Below are 13,331 nucleotides of genomic sequence, written 5' to 3'. Positions count from 1 at the left end.
TTTTTTTTTTTTTGCCAAACAAGAATTCCTCTAATTTCCAATAGTCCAAAAAATTCTCATAGTCAGGCACTTTCCTTATGTCCGATTCGGTGAATGATCTGGAATCTCGCAAGGCCCGGTAAAATGTATTTTTATTGATTTAGCTACAGTATTAGTTACTTTGGTATCTTTCTGTCCCCTCTCTATGTGCAGGTTGCTTTGTGTTGTGTGTTTTCTTTTTGTTTTTCCTTTTTAATATAATTTTCCTGTGATCTTTGAATGCGTCCTGTGACGTCACATAATTGACTTTTTGATCCAAACATCGCCCTTGGTGCCACCATGTTGTGACTTGTCACACAGAACAATCGGCCGTTTCAAGTCATTTTTAAGCTGGGTTTAAGGTGTTGTGGGGCAGGGAGCTGGGAGATTATCTATAGTATGTATGGTAGAGGTGAGTTTTTGCAGTCTCCCCTTTTGGCGGACAACCTTGCTCTGAGGTCGTTCTATGTTGATTCGAGATCTCGCAGTGTTTTTCTAAAAACAGCCCTTTTATTAAATTGTCAGCAGCTTCATAGACTTGTGCTCAGCGCTTCCTTGTCTTGAATGTAGCGGACAAAGGTCCTCATTGTGAGGACATATTTATAGCTGTGGCTATGAGGGATTTTTTTTTTTACTGTTCTTGCAGTTAAAGAACAATGTACAGTTTGGACCCTGTCCTGAAGGTTGGTGACCTACTTTTCTGAATACAGAGATAGGTGGGGGTGGAAATAGATTTCAAGCCCTGTGCTCTGCATCTACAAGGTAGTCCGAGAAAAATAGTCCATAATATGCTGTAAAATTTTGCGGGATGTAAGTGCCAAATTTTACAGTATTCTGGATTATTGGAGAGGCATAAAAAGTATTTGAAGTTTGACTTCACAAAAAGGGTCAACGTAAAATGCTAGTATAAAATATACTATCTGGGCCTCCTCTTTGCAGTTGTTCTGGGTAGTACAGAGGAGTCTTGTACCTAATAGACTGAGATCCTTTTCATGGACCGCTTTCATTTTTGGTATGATATGTAAGTACCTATAGTTTTTAAAAGATCCCCAAAATTTCTGTTCACCTCATTTTTGGGCCATACACATACAGAAAAAAGTGAGCCTGTGCAGGTGTTAAGAGGACTTGTCCACCACCCCTGTTTTGTTTTCAGTGCCGGATTTTTTATTTTTTATGACTGTTTGCAGTGATGCTGCTGCAACTGAAGACCTCCCAATGCATCCTCACGGATCTCTTCCCATTCAGAATGTATGAGGACTAAATGGAAACAACGCAAGTGTGAAAGTAGCCTTAGGCCTCACATTTCCTTGTCTTTTTGACATCTGTAAAAAAATCTAACCGTGAAGGATCCGTGTTTGGTCCATGTGGCCATTTTTTGCCCTCCATGTGTCATCCGTATTCCACGGACACTGTTCAGCTGAAAAATTTCCAGAGCATCTGCTGTCAGTGGTTGGTAAAAACGGACTAAACATGGACCAGACACTGATGCCATCCGTGTTGCGTCCGTGATTTTCACGGATCCATAGACTTTATTGAGCATGTTTCATCTGCATCACGGACCAAAGTAGTGAATGTCTCTGATTTATTTATATATATATTTTTTTCTCACTGACTCAAGGTCGGTAAAAAAAGATCCTGATGTGTGAACTAACACATTAAAATCCATGGGTTCGTGCCCTGTCCACAGAAAATGCAGATTGCACACATCAGTGAAAATGTGAATGGCCCTTTAGTAAATTGTTATTCCACAAGAAATGACAATTGAATGACCGTGACTCTTGGGCTGTTCCTCTCTTATTCCTGATAGAAGTCTAATAATAAAGGTCCATCTTGGTATTGCAAGTTGGGGGGAGGGGGTGTCCCTACACAGTCTGAAACTGGTAGGACTGATTAGATAGTAGACTTTTGCAGGGACATATGTCCAACTCGTAAAACACACAGTTTTTGACCTGTCAACCACACAGAGACTACTACAGGTAGTGGCCTGGTGGCTCCCCTGCAGCGAAGTCCAGATCCCTTTTATAGGGGTTAAAGGGTCAATACCAGGGGACTGCCAGTATAACGACCTTTGTTTTTAGCCCAAAGTCAAAATGGTTCCATGCCAGAACTGGTCCAGTTGTGTTCTATTATCCAGTCTAAGGCCTCATGCACACGACCGTTGTTTTATTCCGTGTCCGTTGTGCCGTTTTTCGTGATTTTCTGCGGACCCATTGACTTTCAATGGGTCCGTTGAAAACTCAGCTACTGCACCGTTTGTCATCCGTGTCTGTGATCCGTGGTTCCGGACCGTCAAAAAAATATAACCTGTCCTATTATTTTCGCGGAAAACGGTTCGCGGACCCATTCAAGTCAATGGGACTGCTAAAAAAACACGGAGGCACACAAGATTGTCATCCACGTCCGTTTTTTTCCTATCATTTGCATGGCAAACCTGTCTTTAGATTTTTTTTTTTTTACTTTCCTTTATGTCTGGTGATTCTCCAAAAATAAAGGAAGACACACGGAAACAAAAGCGGATCACGGAACAACGGAACCCCATTTTGCGGAACGGAACACAACAACAGTCGTGTGCATGAGGCCTAACAGTGCTGTACAGGAAAAACGTAGTCTGAAGCTTTCTTCTATCTGGCGCTTTCAGTCTTTGAATTCTAGACTGGTGCACATACACACATGCTGTATTAGTTGTGTCCAGCTCCAAAATAAAACTTGCCAGACCCAACGGATATGTGCGCCCAGTCTTCAGTCCAAATTTTGCACCAGATTGATCACAGTGGCTGATGCTGGACGATAAATCCGGTGCACCATTAGGGTATGTTCACATGGATTTTTAACTCGTGCAGTTAGTAAAAGCATATTGTAAAAAATTAGCCACATTGGATTAGCCACATTGTCGTCTAAGGCAAAAAAGTGTCTGCGACTCTTAGGCCTAGTTCACACGAACGTTTTTTTTGTGTTCCGTATATGGAACCATTCATTTCAATGGTTCCGCAAAAAAAAACGGAATGTGTTCCGTATGCATTCCGTTTCCGTATTTCCGTTCCGTTGAAAGATAGAACATGTCCTATATTTGGCCGCAAATCACGTTCCGTGGCTCCATTAAAGTCAATGGGTCCGCAAAAAAAATGGAACACATACGGAAATGCATCCGTATGTCTTCCGTATCCGTTCTGTTTTTTCTGAACCATCTATTGAAAATGTTATGCCCAGCCCAATTTTTTCTATGTAATTACTGTATACTGTATATGCCATACGGAAAAACGGAACAGAAACGGAAACACAACGGAACTCAAAAACGGAACAACGGATCCGTGAAAAACGGACCGCAAAAAAACTATAAAAGCCATACGATCGTGTGAACTAGGCCTTAAAGGGGTTGTCCCACAAAAACTATTCTACAGTTTTCAAACCAGCATCTGGATCTGAATATGTTAGTAATTACATGTAATTAATAAGTTTTTATTCAATAAAATGTATTTATATAGCGCCACCTGCTGTTTGTTCTGAACCTTAGTCTGTCCATCTCATTGCGGTGGACACACATGCTGAGTTCCATCCTTCTACTGCCGCCAGTGGTATCTGCTGTTAGAAGCTGTGACAGTTAGGGCACACGACTGCATTCGTTTTGTGGTCTGCAAAATGGCAGATCCGCAAAACAGGGATCCCAGCTGAGTGCATGCCACCATTTGGTTTTTGAACTTCTGTAGAAATGTCTTATTCTTGTCCGCAAAATGGACAAGTATAAGACATGTTATGTGCTGTCCGCATCTTTGGTGGCCCAAAAAAATGCGGATGGGGTGCGGACGGAACATATGGCCGTGCGCATGAGCCATTTCAGTGAAAAAGAGCAGCAGCAGAAAGGACACACTCCCTAAGCTGCTAGCTTGAAGTAAACCTAACAGAGCAATTGGGGCAATGAATGTGGAGATCTCTGGATCCATGTGAGGTACAGGGCTGGTTCTAGCTTCATTAGAGAGAGACTGTCATGCACAGTATGATGTCATTTTTTACATTAGTCAGTGAATAACCCCTTTAATGTAATACTCGGCCTGTGTGCTAGATTGGTGGCTCATTTGCAATATAAGGGTCCATACACGTCCGCATCCGTTCTGCAATTTTACGGAACGGGTGCGGACCCATTCATTTTCAATGGGGCCAGAATGTGCTGTCCGCAGCCGCATTTGCGGATCCGCAAAAAAAAAAAATAGAACAGGTCCTATTCTTGTCCGCAATTTCAAGAAAAGGCATTTTCTATGAGAGTGACGGCGATGTGCATTCCGCAAAATGTGGAAAGCACATTGCCGGTGTCTGTTTTTTGCGGATCCGCAAAACGCATACGGACGTGTGAATGGACCCTTAGTGTCTTTGTTTGTTTTTTTTGATTTTGATACTCATCAGTATCTGATCAGTTGGGGTCCGACACCCGGGGCCCCCTGTGAGAGCCGCGGCCTTCTCCGCGCTTGCGTTACATTGTATAGCGGCTGTGCTTGGTATCGCGCTCAGCCACATTGAAGTGATTGGGGCTGAGCGCAGTACCAAGCACAGCCGCTATACTAAGTATGTGCCTTCTCAAACAGCTGATCGGCGGGGGTCCTGGGATAGGTTATCAGTATCAAAATCTCGGAAAATCCCTTTAAATCTACACACTCTTGTAGACTACTATAAACTCCGAACTTCCTAGGAAATGTTTTGTATATATTTTTTATGTTTTTGTCACTGAGCTATTGTGGCAGTTTTTTTTGGGTGGGGGAGTTATTTCATGTCACCATTCTGACCTGTAAAAGCAAAGCCTTTTTGGCGATCCTCTGATGGAGACGGTCAGTAAGAGCCTTGACGTGTCGCTGTACCTGTGCAGGGCGGGCGCCCCTGCCTCTGCTGCAATATGTAAACATGTCGCTGTACTGGCAGCAGCCGGGAGGAGGAGGAGGCGATGGGGGCTGGGTGCGGAATTCCTGCTGCAGTGTGCAGGAATGACCTTACCCTGAGCTGCAAGGATTTCGGCTGCACACAGGAAATGATGAAACGGGCACTGTGAGGACTGTGCGGATGGAAGAGGCCACAGCAGCTGTGCAGGAGTAATGCAGGTGCTGGCAGGCTGAATGCCAACGATGCAGCGAGAGCACCGTGCCACCAGCAGCCGCCTGTAAGTACCCGGAGCCTGAATGTCACACACTGCTTCCCCCATGAGCAATGCAGCCATCTGCTGCCCTATTATTTATCTCCTCCGCACAGGTCAGGTGCAGCGCCGAGAGACCCTTTTCTTCACTCCCCCCCTCTAATCTGTCAGTAATGCTCTCTGGCAGAATCTCTAGTCCATGGCTTAATCCCCCCTCTCATCCTGATGCAGGAGTAGTACAGTGAGGCTGTGCATCGAGATTCGAAGGATGTAGCAGAGCTGGTTTGGTCATTTGGTACAGCGCAAGGTTAGTCTACTTTCACACTGGAGTTTTGGCATTCTGTTTGTGAGATCCGTTCAGGGCTCTCACAAGCGGTCCAAAACGGATCAGTTTGCATTCTGAATGGAAAAGGATCCGCTCAGAATGCATCAGTTCTGTTCTGATGAAACTGAGCCAAACTGGTCCGTTCTGACACACAATGTAAGTCAATAGGGATGGATCCGTTTTCACTGACACAATCTGGCACAATAGAAAACTGATCCGTCCTCCATTGACTTTCAATAGTGTTCAAGACGGATCCGTCTTCGCTATGTTAAAGATAATACAAACTGATCCGTTCTGAACAGATGCAGACGGTTGTATTATCTGAACGGATCCGTCCATGACGAATCCGCACAAAACGCGAGTATGAAAGTAGCCTTATGTGTTTAGATTGAGTTGGGTATGTCCACTGCTATGTGTATATATAATCTCAACACGTGTTATGCCTTTAGATCACGACCCTTGGTGTCCTTCTGCATCGCATCTGAACCAAACTCATTAAGTTTGAGATATATATAGATATATTATAGTTGCAAGAAAAAGTATGTGAACCCTTTGGAATTATATGGATTTCTGCACAAATTGGTCATAAAATGTGATCTGATCTTCATCTAAGTCACAACAATAGACAATCACAGTCTGCTTAAACTAATAACACACAAAGAATTAAATGTACCATGTTTTTATTGAGCACACCATGTAAACATTCACAGTGCAGGCGGAAAAAGTATGTGAACCCTTGGATTTAATAACTGGTTGAACCTCCTTTGGCAGCAATAACTTCAACCAAACGTTTCCTGTAGTTGCAGTTCAGACGGGCACAACGGTCAGGAGTAATTCTTGACCATTCCTCTTTGCAGAACTGTTTTAAGTTCAGCAATATTCTTGGGATGTCTGGTGTGAATCGCTTTCTTGAGGTCATGCCACAGCATCTCAATCGGGTTTAGGTCAGGACTCTGACTGGGCCACTCCAGAAGGCGTATTTTCTTCTGTTTAAACCATTCTGTTTTACTTCTATGCTTTGGGTTGTTGTCCTGTTGCAACACTCATCTTCTGTTGAGCTTCAGCTGATGGACAGATGGCCTTAAGTTCTCCTGCAAAATGTCTTGATAAACTTGGGAATTCATTTTTCCTTCGATGATAGCAATCCATCCAGGCCTGGACGCAGCAAAGCAGCCCCAAACCATGATGCCCCCACCACCATACTTCACAGTTGGGATGAGGTTTTGATGTTGGTGTGCTGTGCCTCTTTCTCCACACAGTGTTGTGTGTTTTTTCCAAACAACTCAACTTTAGTTTCATCTGTCCACAGACTATTTTGCCAGTACTGCTTGGGAACATCCAGGTGCTCTTGTGCAAACTGTAAACGTGCAGCAATGGTTTTTTTTGGACAGCAGTGGCTTCCTCTGTGGTATCCTCCCATGAAATCCATTCTTGTTTAGTGTTTTACGTATCGTAGATTCGCTAACAGGGATGTTAGCATATGCCAGAGACTTTTGTAAGTCTTTAGCTGACACTCTAGGATTCTTCTTCACCTCATTGAACAGTCTGCGCTGTGCTCTTGCAGTCATCTTTACAGGACGGCCACTCCTAGGGAGAGTAGCAGCAGTGCTGAACTTTCTCCATTTATAGACCATTTGTCTTACCGTGGACTGATGAACAGCAAGGCTTTTTGGAGATACTTTTATAACCCTTTCCAGCTTTATGCAAATCAACAATTCTTAATCGTAGTTCTTCTGAGAGCTCTTTTGTGTGCAGTGCTTCTTGTGAAAAGCGAACCCAGAACTGGTGTGTTTTTTATAGGGCAGGGCAGCTGTAACCAACACCTCCAATCTCATCTCATTGATTGGACTCCAGTTAGCTGACACCTCACTCCCATTAGCTCTTGGAGATGTCATTAGTCTAGGGGTTCACATACTTTTTCCACCTGCACTGTGAATGTTTACATGGTGTGTTCAATAAAAACATGGTAACATTTAATTCTTTGTGTGTTATTAGTTTAAGCAGACTGTGATTGTCTATTGTTGTGACTTAGATGAAGATCAGATCACATTTTATGACTAATTTGTGCAGAAATCCATATAATTCCACATACTTTTTCTAACCCAGCACCCAGCCCCCCTCCCCCTCAATGTCTGTTTACATTGAGAGAAAAAAAATATATAATAATAAAAAAAATGTGTGTATATGTATATATATTTTTTTTATTTTTTTCCCCAATGTAAACAGACAGAGGGGGAGTGGGGCTGGGTGCTGGGTTGGAGGTTCCCCCCACGCTTTATCGCTCTGGAGCTGGTGAAGATGATGAGGATTAAGCGGAGTTGTAGCTCCCATCTGTTCTATGTAGGTAGTGTTAATGAATATATTGAGTTCATGTATTATGTGTGCTGAGGATTTGTGAAGGCAAACACATTGGAGGAATGTTCTGTGCGGGGGACGGCGTCTAAATCTTGTAGTCTTCATATGCCGATGTTCTCCTCTCCAGATATATACATCTGCCATTGACTCTCCTTTGAGAAAAAAAAAATATGCTGAGGGATGTGGCATGAATGCACACCGACCAGCCATTATATTACAGACCACTGCCATTTGGGAATGCCGTGGCCATGACGCGGTGTACTTGGTCTGTACAATGTTTAGGGGGTTTATGTTAAAGTGACATCCACATGAATGCCAGCACCCGAGGTATAACACTGCCCAGGCTTCACAATGCCTACTCTCCATACTGCATCCTGGTGACATTAGCTTTGTCCGTCAGACCATTGTATGGTCCATTTTTGATGCTTAGTGGACAGGGGTCAGCATGGTCACACTGACCGATGTGTAGCGATGCAGCCCCATACCTAGTAAGCTGCGATGTGCTTTGTGATCTTTCATACCCAGTAAGTTGCATTCATCATGTAGAGAAAGTTAATACCAGCCACTTACTAATGTATTGTTATTATCCATATTGCCTCCTTTGCTGGCTGGATTTATTTTTCCATCACATTATACATTGCTCGTTTCCATGGTTACAGACCATCCTGCAATCTATCAGTGGTGGTCGTGCTTGCACAATATAGGATAAAGCACCAGCCTATGTGCACTCCCGTGGTCCCGGCCACCAGAGAGGATGACACTTTTCCAGGACGTCCCTCCATGACAGTACCCACTGGAGGATGTCCTATTGGATCTCTGTAGGGACAGGAAGCGTGAGAGGTTAAAAGGCCCCTCCCCTACCCTCCCACCAGTGTTCTTCCTGTCCCTACAAGGATAGGAGCAGTGAGAGGATCCCTGCTTAATGTAGGGAGAAAACACTAGGCCGAGGCTGGTCGGGGGGCTCTTGCCTCTCCTCTTCAGCCTCCGTGGGGCCTAAAAGCCAGCACCCCTCTGGGAGGGGTCCCCTAGCTTGTCCGGTACCTTTTTTTCCGGAGCAGGCCGCAGGTACCCGGACGCTGAGCGGCTTCTCCGACGGAGCTCTGCGCTCAGCAGCGGCTCCGCCCTCCTCGATGACGCGATCGGCGTCTCTTCCTGATGACCCGGAAGTGACGCGTCCAAGATGGCGGCGCGCATACATGCTGGAGGCCTCGGTTTAGGGGCCTCGCATGTGGGGTTGATTTTTCTATGGAAGAGTCCCCCAGAAGAGGAGGCGGTCCCGGCGGCGATGAGGGGAGGGCCTGTAAGGTAGGAACCTTATTTAAATGCTATGATGTATGCTTATGTGGCGGTTGCATCATGGAGGGCCAAGGTGTGAGCAAGCTAGATGCGATAGCTGACCCCCTCGTCCAGAGTAATGTAAGTAGTATCCGGCTGGCAGGTGTATAGTTCCCCCTAGGCTGGTTTTTATATCTCCTTCTCCCCCTATTAAGGTGGAAAAAGAGGCGGGACATAGACCGCATGGAGACACCAAGAAAAAAGCTAAGAAGTGTGCGACATGCACAAAAAAGCTGTCTGAGTCGTATAAAAAAGCCCTCTGCATGGATTGCTTAGCAAGGATCCTGAAGGAAGAACAACCATCCTTCCTGGAAGAGCTGAGAACCATCGTCAGGGAGGAAGTACAGGCGGCCGGAATGAATCAGCCCCCTTCTCTTCCAGTTCCCGCTTCACCTCCGTCCAAGCGTACCAGGGTACACTTAGTATCGGATTCAGAGGAAGAAACCGGGTACCCTTCAGACGATCGGGAGGATCAGATCCCCCCTTCAATGTCAGAGGAGCCAAGGAAATACCTGTTTTCCTCGGATCAGCTGGACTCGCTCCTTACTGCAGTAAGGCAGACCATGGCAGTGGAGGAGGAGGAGCCGAAACGTTCTATACAGGACGAGATGTTCGGCGGATTAAGGGCCAGGAAAAGAAAGATTTTCCCGGTGAATTCTTACCTTCAAGATCTGATCAAAGAGGAATGGGAAGAAGGTGACAAAAAGCTCTATATTCCCAGGGAATTCAAGAGCAGACTGGCCTTCAATCCAGAGGAGACTAAACTTTGGGATGAAATTCCAAAAGTCGACATCCAGGTGGCCAAGGTGGTGAAGAAGACATCTATTCCATTTGAGGATTCTTCACAATTAAAGGACCCCATGGACCGGAAAATAGATGGACTCCTGAAGAAGGCCTGGGAATCCTCAGCGGCCACTATTAATGCTAACATTTCAGCAACCTCAGTGGCTCGAGCTATGTGCTTATGGCTGGAGCAACTGGAGGAGCATCTCAAGATGAAAACCTCCAGGGAGGAAATTCTTGAGTCCTTACCCTTATTAAAATTTGCTGCATCCTTCATGGCGGATGCCTCAGCAGAGTCCATTCGTTTCGCTGCCAGGAACGACGCTCTTACGAATACTGCAAGACGGTAGGGGGCAGAATTCAAAATGGAATCCATAAAGTCGGCAATTCCGTTGATTTCAGAGGGAGACCTTCTATGCACCTTGGACCTGAAAGATGCGTATTACCACATCCCGATTCACCCCCTACACCAGAGTAGGGGGCAGACCGGAACATACCTTTTCGGCCAGGTCCTTGATTCCATTCTGGAAAGCGCAGCCGATAAAAAGAAAGGGTTTCCGGAGGGAAAAGCAAAAAAGCCTGTGCAGCCCTTTCGTAAGACCTCCAAACAGTATACACCCTCAGAGAGAGGGAAAGGTAAAACAGGTAGATGGAGCTACCCTAAAGGAGGGAGAGGTAGGGGGTTCCTCTTCAATCCCAACTCAGGCCCAAGTAAGCAATGACAAGGCCAGTAGGGGGCAGGCTCCGCTTATTTTGGGAATCCTGGACTCGGATTACCCAAAACCAGTGGATCCTAAAAACCATCCGAGAAGGGGTAAAATTAGATTTCCGTGGTCCTCCCCCGGAAAGATTCCTGGTTACAAAAGTCCAGATCTCAGGTTTGCAGTCATTCAGGAGGGGACGGTTCTTCATTATCAATTCCAGTGTCTCCCCTTTGGAATCTCTTCAGCCCCTCGAATCTTTACAAAAGTCATCACGGAAATGGTGGCGCATTTGAGAAAGCAGCAAATAAGGATTGTTCCATATTTGGACGATTTTCTTCTTATAGCCAACACAAAACAAGATCTAGAGGGCAGTATTCATCAGACCTTAGCCCTCTTCAAGGATCTAGGTTGGGTGATAAATTACCCCAAATCCGACCTGGTACCAAACACCAAAAAACAGTTCTTAGGGGTTCTCTTGGACACAGAAAGTCAGTTCTCCTTCCTTCCAGAATCCAAACAGGAGACGATAAGGAGAAAGATTTTGACCTTCCAGAAACAGAAGGGTCATACTTTAAGGGAGGCAATGAAGATCCTTGGCCTAATGACTTCATGCATCTCAGTGATCCCGTGGGCCCAGTTCCATTCCAGGGGCCTACAGTCCGCAGTGCTGGCAGCTTGGGACCGGGATCATCAGTCCTTGGACTCGAAGGTAACACTTACAAGGCGGTGTCTAGATTCTCTATCCTGGTGGACCAATCCCGGAAACCTAGAGAAGGGGGTTGCCTGGAACCTCTCTCCTTCTATAATCATCACCACGGATGCAAGCCAGTGGGGTTGGGGGGCCCATCTGGAAGGACATGTCTTCCAGGGCAAATGGTCCACCCTGGACAGCCGCAGATCATCAAACTACAGGGAGCTGAAGGCGGTATGGAAGACACTAATATCAGCCGAATATATTCTCTCCGACCACCACATCAGAGTGCTGTCAGACAACATAACCACTGTATGTTACCTGAAGCGTCAGGGGGGTACCAGGAACCCTCTACTTCTGGAGTTATCCGGGAAAAATATTTCACTAGGCAGAGAGGAAAGTCCTCTCGGTGACAGCGGTCCACTTAAAGGGGACAGAGAACTCCACGGCAGACTTTCTGAGCAGACACTGTCTCGATGCAGGCGAATGGTGTCTAAACCGGGAAGTTTTCCTTCAAATATGCCATCAATGGGGGTTCCCACAGATAGACCTATTTGCCTCCAGAAGGAACACCCAGGTAGATCAATTCTTCTCCCTGAACCCCAGAGACAATCCGAGGGGGGTAGACGCCTTATCCCACAAATGGGACATGGAATTAGCTTATGCCTTTCCTCCGTTTCCTTTAATTCCGCTGGTCCTGAAAAAACTAAAGGCTTGCTCAGCGACCCTTATCCTGATAGCCCCAGCCTGGCCAAAGAGAGCCTGGTTTCCGCTCTTGACGGACTTACTCCTAGAAGACCCAATAGCCCTTCCAGCAAGGAAGGACCTTCTCGTTCAGGGGCCCCTGGAACACCCGAATCTCGAGAAGTTAATGCTAACAGCCTGGATCCTGAGAGGCAGATCCTGAGAAGTAAGGGCCTTTCGGATAAGGTAATCTCAACCTTGCAGCAGAGCCGAAAACCGGTAACCTCTGCCATATACTTAAAAATATGGAAAAGGTTTTTATCATGGCTCGCAGACACTCATCCAGGAATCTCGGTCCCATCTATAGGCTGCATTCTGGACTTTTTACAGGCAGGGTTCGACCTGGGCCTAAAGCCCAGTACCCTTAAGGTCCAGATTTCGGCTTTGAGTAATTTTCTTGACACCCCTCTGGCCGACCACAGGTGGATTAGGAGGTTTGTTAAATCGATTTCCAGGTTAAGACCCACTGTTAGACAGACGGTTCCCCCATGGGACTTAAATGTAGTCCTAGAGAGTCTTTGTAGGCCCCCCTTTGAGCCTATTGACCAATTATCAGATAAAATGCTTTCCCTTAAAGCTGTTTTCTTACTAGCTATTACCACAGCTCGTAGAATTGGGGAGATTCAGGCCCTCTCCATCAGAGAACCATTCTTGAGGATTCTGGATGACAGAGTCATTCTGAAATTAGACCCATCTTTCTTGCCAAAAGTGGTATCACCGTTTCACAGAGAGCAGGAAATAATTCTTCCCTCCTTTTGTACCTCCCCTAAGAATGCGAAAGAAGAAAGGTTCCATTGCCTCGACGTAAGAAGAACCATTCTCGCCTACCTCCAAAGGACGGAGCCGTGGAGAAGATCACAGAACCTCTTTGTTTCCTTTGGGGGAAAGAACAGAGGCAACAAGGCCTCGAAACAAACTCTAGCCCGCTGGATCAGAGACTTGATTCGAGAGACTTACTCACAAAAAGGACTTTCTTGTCCGTTTCCCTTAAGAGCCCACTCCACCAGAGCAGTCGCATCATCGTGGGCAGAGAAAGCAGATGCTTCTGTAGAGCAGATTTGCAAGGCCGCAACCTGGTCCAGTTTCTCTACATTCATTAAGCACTATAGATTAGATTCCCTGGCCAACCAGGATCTGGCATTTGGTCGCAAGGTCCTTCAGGCTGTGGTCCCCCCCTAGTTGTTTAGCTGGTAGTTCTCCAGTGGGTACTGTCATGGAGGGACGTCCTGGAAACTAAGGTTTAGTCTTACCGGTAAACGGTTT

At 45.9% G+C, this 13,331-nt stretch overlaps 1 protein-coding gene across 3 annotated transcripts in view; it reads left to right on the top strand.

Annotated features, from left to right (window-relative positions):
• PACSIN2 (protein kinase C and casein kinase substrate in neurons 2) overlaps positions 1–13,331 on the top strand; it is a 148,007-nt gene that overhangs the window by 34,368 nt on the left and 100,308 nt on the right. The window contains exon 1 of one of the 3 annotated variants that reach the window (XM_040439169.1): positions 4,980–5,158. The exons of the other annotated variants lie outside the window; for them this stretch is intronic. The gene's annotated coding sequence lies outside the window, so the exon portion shown is untranslated. Of the gene's footprint in view, positions 1–4,979; positions 5,159–13,331 lie in introns of those variants that run through there. 3 annotated transcript variants of the gene reach the window in all.

This window comes from Bufo bufo, chromosome 1 (genome assembly GCF_905171765.1).
Source record: "Bufo bufo chromosome 1, aBufBuf1.1, whole genome shotgun sequence".
Lineage (NCBI taxonomy): Eukaryota > Metazoa > Chordata > Amphibia > Anura > Bufonidae > Bufo > Bufo bufo.
The sequence above is the reverse complement of the archived record's forward strand: the minus strand, read 5'-3'. Positions and strand labels throughout refer to the sequence as shown.